At 38.4% G+C, this 7,357-nt stretch overlaps 1 non-coding gene across 1 annotated transcript; it reads right to left on the bottom strand.

Annotated features, from left to right (window-relative positions):
* Window positions 1-6,478: 6,478 nt before the first annotated feature.
* On the bottom strand, window positions 6,479-6,552 carry Trnar-ucu (transfer RNA arginine (anticodon UCU)). Its single transcript has one exon. It is a non-coding gene; the product is annotated as a tRNA-Arg (tRNA).
* Between the last annotated feature and the right edge of the window lie 805 nt (window positions 6,553-7,357).

Raw genomic sequence — 7,357 nt, 5'->3', positions numbered from 1 at the left:
TCCTGACTAATACACTTTTATAATCACAGATTTACATAAGTCACACACACAAAATAAGAGCTCAGATCCAAAATTTGGGAAATATACTCTGCACTTTGGCTACAAGAGGAGTAAAAACACATTGTCAAATTTATGTGTACAGATAGGGCTAAAGAATTGCTAATATGTTGACACTCCATATCATTTGCTTTTGTAATGGATGATGTTTACATAGCTGTTCAGTGTGAAAGAATATTTGAAAGGTCTCATGAATATTAAGCAACTATGCTGGAATTCAGGATCAATTCTATGTGACCCCCAAAGCCACAACTCACATCCTCTAGACTACATGAATTATCAATCTTTCATTATTGTCTTAGAAGTTAGATAGTGGCACAAAAAAGCAGGATATTTTTTTTGGTACCAAGGACTGGACTCAGAACACTTTATCACAAATCTCATCTATAGTCTATTTGTTTTTAAAGACAAGCCAAGTTCTCACTAAGATGCTTAACGCCCCACTGAGTTGCTGAGTCTAATCTTGAACTTAAAATCCTTCTTCCTCAGCCTCTTGAGTCACTGAAATTACAGATATGCATTACAATAGAGGCTCTTGTTTCCTGGTTTATGAATAGAAAAAATTGAAATGATTAGCAGAGAAGCAGCTGTTATAATTACCCCTTTATTAATTCTGGCTTAAGTCCTAAAGTTTAAATATTGAAACCCATATTTCAATGTATACTGAAGGAAACATTATCTATTATAGTCAACAGTCTGTTGATCTCCATTTTATCCAGACAATCTTTTACTGCCTAAACTTTGATTTAATTTGAAAATGTTACTCAATATGTTTGAACTTCTGGTTTTACTTCTGGCATTATTAGGATACTAGGTTCAAACCATACACCCTATGGGAAATTATGGTGTGGTTATAGCTAAAGAGAAGACTATATGATAAATAAAATTTTAAACCCATGAGGATGAGGTATTTTCTTTATTTTTATATATCCTTGGTGAATAAGATACAGAGTACACAGCCAAACCTTAAATCATACAAAGCAGGCTCTATCTCTAGTTAATAAAGAAAAATATCAAATACAAAAAGTTGTGTTGCAAAATCACATAGCATTTGGTTTGTTATCAGCAGCACAGGAATGGGTTTCTGCCATATTCAGTTGAATATATATCCTAGATCACCAAAATCATATCAGTATGACTTCAATATATATGATATCTTTACATGCAGCCACACAGCAATTGATCAATGGTAAGTTGCAAAAACATTAAGCTTGTTTAGATACCATCTGGAAATGGCTTTTAGTAATCCAAGACAGGGGGATTGTGTTCTAGTCATATCACAATACAGCATATTTTTTGAGGCCTGTGGATGCAGAGCTCTTACCTCCTTGCTAATAGATCATTGCAGAAGACTTCAGGTGTGTAGATTTTTTGATGATGAATCCTATAAGGGTGGATCATTGGAAAGGCCAAACATGGCTATAGCTACTCTGTTGTTGATGCTTCCAACAGATTACTGTTATTATGATGATGATGATAATTAATATTATTATCATTTATTTAAGTAATAAATACCTGGATTTAGTGTCTGCATTCATTGTCATAAACATTTTCTTTTGAGCATGTGTTCACTATGTAAAATATTGATCATGCATCTTTGTTTTCTGGCCTATATATGAAAAGGCCTATGGAATGATGCAGGAGTCTGAGGGCTGAATGCTCTGGGATACCTGGGAGCTATTGTTACCTCTGCATGAGTATGAATACACTGCCAACTTTTCCTCACATCTCTCAATTGCTAGAGACCAAAATTTTACATCCTGAATCTCAACACCCACACAGCAACTCGCATAGTCTATGGATATTTGCAGGTGAGAGATATCTCAGTCCTTATAGATTAATGGAGATTTTTAGAGGAATAGTGGTACCTATGGACAAGAAGAAGCATACAACACTTAGTTGACTCCGTCCACAGTGAACTCCTGTGGAGAGCTGTGACATAATGAGATTAGTTCCTTGTAAACAGAAATAAAGATTCTGACTGCACTGTGTGAAAACATGAACCTTGGAAGTTGAACTATCAATGAATTGCTGAAGCCCTGGTCCCAGCCCCTGGCCAAAGAAAAAGGTGGCAGCAGTGGCATAAATGATTTGTAGAAGTAGTCAAATGAGTCATGTGCAGCTGCTCTGGCCATTGGATAAATAGTTTCTATAGATATGACAGCAAAAACTGATGCAAGTGTATGAAAGACTACCAGAATGAGAAATTGAAAGATAATCAAGAAGTATAGGAATCCAAAGTATATCCAGTAGAGTAAGATCTCTGTATTTTGAAAATACCCATCAACCTTCCCCATTGTGATGATTGAGTCTAGGGAGAAGAAGAAAGATAAAGGCCTTCAAGTCCAGTCAATGGATGATGCATAAAATGAAACAACAGCAGCCAATGGCTCCAGTGAATAACTGGCATGGCCAGCCCAGGTATCCAAGTTTACCCCATTATACCCGTTAAGCAGAACTGGTGGACTTAAAAAATAATTTACCCAGGTGGCAAAAGAGAAAGACTATTATTTTTTTCTGTAAGAATTAGAGATAAGGGCTGGGGATGTGGCTCAAGCGGTAGCGCGCTCGCCTGGCATGCGTGCGGCCCTGGTTCGATCCTTAGCACCACATACCAACAAAGATGTTGTGTCCGCCGAGAACTAAAAAAAAAAATAAATATTAAGAATTTTCTCTCTCTCTCTCTCTCTCTCTCTCTCTCTCTCTCTCTCTCTCTCACCCTCTGAAGTTCAGTAATCTTAACAGCTAAACATATGCAGCAAAAATATTGCACATGAATGCAGTTCAATCCAAATGTGAACTAGTAAGTTTTAGAGGGACTTCTTATATAGTTATACACAACAATATACATATTGGAGGGAAAATGTCAGGTTTTAAATCATATGTGGTACAGTGAATATCTGGAAAACAGCAGATATCTTATAAGAAGTATTTTAATTTTTCTTATTTAAGTCCATATCCCCAGCCCTGATCCTTAGTCTTATAAAAATTAAAATGGAACATCTTGCCTTTTGGACTTGATTCTGGGCCCATTCGCTTTAGGTTGGAGTCAGTGCCTGAAGAATTGTCCAATCAGTCTCTTAGGTGCCATTCTTTTAATCATGTTGTAGGCTTTCTGATATGGATCAGGAGCCCAAGTTTCTGTGCTAAGAAGAAATTGAAAACAAATCACAGAGAGAACTCTGAAAACCCTGAAAAGCAAGAAAATGATAAGTGTGCCTTGTTATCTTGAGACTGGATAAGTAGGTTGTTTGTAGCTGGCAAGAGTGGCAATGGCGGAAAATGAAAATTGTGGCTAGGGACTTGTTGTGAGGGGGCAACAATTGTGATATATGCAGTACAAGAGAAAAATAATTTCCATGCACTTCTGCCACTTTCAATGCTTTATTCATTCAATTACTCAACATAATTTCACTCTATAGGTACTTAATCAAGAAAACAACAATTCTTAATGCTAGGTACTGCAATAGACATAATCCATTCATAGCTAACAATTATAAATTAATTCGGCAGACACAACATCTTTGTTTGTATGTGGTGCTAAGGATCGAACCTGGGTGGCACACATGCCAGGTGAGCGCACTACCGCTTGAGCCACATCCCCAACCCAAGAAAACAACAATTCTTAATGCTAGGTACTGCAATAGACATTATCCATTCACAGCTAATAATTATAAATTAATTCTAAGCACTGCAAAGCACACATAACAATGACAGGCTAATTACAGACATTCCCTCTGCATGCTAATTTCAAAAGTCTCAAGCCTTAGGCTTTATGTCCAGCATATGCACACTCACTCAGACCAGGGTGATCAGGACAAAAACCAAGGCAGGCCTTTCCTGGTGTGGAGCAGATGACTGCTTGAGGAGAGGATGATAGGGAGAAGTTGCAGCTCTCACTAGGGTCCAGACAAGGGCACAGAGTTGCAGAGTGGTGAGGATTATGCAGAGGATCAGGAAATGAAGACAAGTGAAGGGATGTCAGGTCTTCATCAGGCTCTCCAGCTCAAGTGCATTCTTGTTTTGGCTGGCTGAATCCCTGTGCATTAGCTCTATTATTCACATAAAATTGTGGGCTTTTTGACCTCCTTGCAATCTTTTTCAGCTACCACCAGATTTCTCCTTATCATTTACCCTGGGGTCAGAAACATCTGGTCTGGTGGTCGCCACCCTGATCTTTTTGCCTTTCTCTCTTATCAGGCTAAGACAGCCTGCCAGGGGCTTCACTCTGTTTATCAGGTTGAGGGGAAGTAACTCATTTGAGGTCATACTGGAGTGCTCTGTGTGTGTGCCTGGAGAGATTGCAGGATTGAAACTAGAGTTTTTAAAATAGAGTTGTGTAGGCTCAGGCCTAAGGACATCTTCACAGGACTCCTCAGAGGGTCTCTGTGGCAGATCAACCTCCACCCCTTCCCCTTACTAGTCTAGAGAAGCATAGATTAGCAGTTAAAACCCTGGGCATTTTGTTCCACAATTGTATGGTGTTTTCAGCTTGTCTCTAAAGCCCTTTGTGGGCATCCATGTGCCATGAGTTCAGCATGTCCCCACATTGTGTGGTGAAGACTGGGATAATTATCTGGAGAGAACCCAACTTCTTATGTTGTTTCCATGCACAAGAGAGATTGTACTTTTAGAGCTTGTAACACATGAGGTTTTTTTGTTTTGTGTTTTGTTTTCTTTTTGGTACCAGAAATTCTACCCAGGGGTGTTCAGCCACTGAATCACATCCCCAGCCCTTTTAAAATATTTTTGTTTGGAAATAGGGTCCCTTTGAGTTTCTTAGGGCCTCATTAAGTTGCTGATACTGGAATTTAACTCAATGCTCCTCATGACTCCTGAGCTTTTTAAATGTAGAGGAAGCACTATCACAAATTCAGAACAACAATATAAAATCCAGAACTTCAGCTTAGCTCTTCCTAGGTCTGAGAAGAAACCTCTAGTTTTCTAGCTCTCTGTTCACATATTCAAATCTATGGTTCTTTTTTCATAGTGAATAATTATAAAATAGAAGAGATAGTAAAATGACAGTGTAATCAGGATAATGAACCTCATTCTACCACAGCTGGAGGCAAACTGGAAGATATGTTAATGAGCATCATTAAGGCCTATTTCAAATGTAAAAAACCTTAATGCCCACTTTTGGGAACACCTTCAACAAAGTCCTTTGTCCCGTGGTGAAATTGCAAGAGTAAAGATGGGTCAAGGAAAAGATGAAAGTGAACCAATATAGTAGTCAGGATGCCTTTTCTAAAACCTATTTTAAATAATTTTTTTCCATGACTGCTGAAAAACATCTGTAAACTTTTAAGATGGCACACAAAAATGAGTTTATATGGTATCATTCCCCATCCCACATGGTGGAATTCTATTTTGACTTGCTTAAATAAATAGATTTTATTGTTCAATATTTGTGAGACAAGCACCCAGATGCAATTGGCAAAGTGAGAAATTTTGTTTCATCTCAAAACTCCACTTTCAACATTATCAATGACTATTTTCCCATATTTCATTTCATTTTTATTCAAGAACTAGAGAGCATTTTTAAAAGATTTGATTTATCATCTGTGTAGGAATGGTGGAAAAGCTCCATAAACTCAACAAGCAGGACTGTAGAGGCCTGTCACAGAAGAGAAGTGGGAAGGGGGAAGGGAGAGAGGGAAGGGGAAAGAGAGGGGGAGGGGGAGAGGGAGAAGGAGAGGGTGTTGATATTTATGAGCTCAACGTGGGATGAGGAGGAGCAGGGGGGAGTGGGCTCTTACTTCTTTATTGGCTGAGAGTTCACGCCACTTTGGAGATTTGGAGGTGTGCCATTGTTCCATTAAAAGTTTGCACCATTCAGTGTGTCATGCACCTGAGCTCCTGAAAGAGAAATGCTCCAGGCATCATGTTTTTTTTTTTTTTTTTTTTTTTTTTGAGAGAGAGAGAGAGAGAGAGAGAGAGAGAGAGAGAGAGAGAGAGAGAGAGAGAGAGTTTTTTTATTTTTTATTTATTTTTTTAGTTTTCAGGGGACAAAACATCTTTGTTTGTAGGTGGTGCTGAGGATGGAACCTGGGCCACACATATGCCAGGTGAGTGCTCTACCACTTGAGCCACATCCCCAGCCCCTCCAGGCACCATCTTTACCAACAATCTGAGCTTTTTACATATGAAAAAGCAGAATAAAATTAGGTGACATTAAAAATAATTAATCTCTTCTAAATGAGGTAGTGTAGTTTATGTGTCCCAATAAAGGTCCTCAATTTATTTTGTTTTCATATGTAAGACCATTTTATTAAAATGGCCCTGACCCATAGAAACATTCCAAACATTTCAGTAAACACCTTTCTCTGGTGTGGCAGGAAAATAAAAGTGGGACTAACTTAAATTCAAACTACATGAAAGATCAAGCTCTCTCTTTCTTTCCTTTTTTTGTTTTTGTTTTTTGTGGTACTGGGAATTAAACCCAGGGCCTCCTGCTTAGAAGGCAAGCACTCTACCAGCTGAGCTATATCCCCAGTCCCACATTTTGGGAGGCAAAACCAGGGATTGAAGTCATGGGCACTCTACCACTGAGCCACATCCCTACCCTTATTTTTAATTTTTACTTAGAGAAATGTTTTCACTGAGATGCTTAGCTTTTCACCATTGCTGAGACTGACTTCAAATTCAGTATCCTCCTATCTCAGCCTCTGAAGCAGCTGAGATTACAGGCATGAACCACCATGCATAGCCAACTTCAATCAGCAAATTAGGTCATAGGCTGTCAACAAATAGATATACTATGTAAAAAACTATTTTTAGTTGTTGATAGACCTTTATTTTATTTACTTATATGTAGTGCTGAGAATTAAGCCAAGTGCCAGACAAGTCAGCTACCACTGAGCCCCAGCCCCAGCCCCCTGGTACATATTTTTTTTATGGTGGATACTAAAGATTGAACTTAGGAACACTAGAATACTGAGACTCAGTCTCAGGGTTATTTTTACTTCATTTAGAGAGGAGGTTTCACTGAGTAATTTAGCACCTCACTTTTGCTAAGGCTGGCTTTGATCCTTCTGCCTCAGCCTCTCCAGCAACTGGAATTACAGGCCTACACCAACACAGCCAAACTTTGGTATATTTTTAATACCTTTTTTAAATAGATTTTAACCAGTAGCCTGAAGTCTTTTCTAATATATGTTTGGATTGAATCCATAACCCATAAATCAGTGAAACAGAGAATCTAGTTTTATCTCCAAAACTGTTTCATCTATTAGAGTGTCTGAGTTAAGATTACCCATTGAAGAATTTACTGTATATTTTGGTTTCATCCTGACCTCCC

The sequence above is a fragment of the Ictidomys tridecemlineatus genome, unplaced genomic scaffold (assembly GCF_052094955.1).
Source record: "Ictidomys tridecemlineatus isolate mIctTri1 unplaced genomic scaffold, mIctTri1.hap1 Scaffold_42, whole genome shotgun sequence".
Taxonomy (NCBI): Eukaryota; Metazoa; Chordata; class Mammalia; order Rodentia; family Sciuridae; genus Ictidomys; species Ictidomys tridecemlineatus.
The sequence above is the reverse complement of the archived record's forward strand: the minus strand, read 5'-3'. Positions and strand labels throughout refer to the sequence as shown.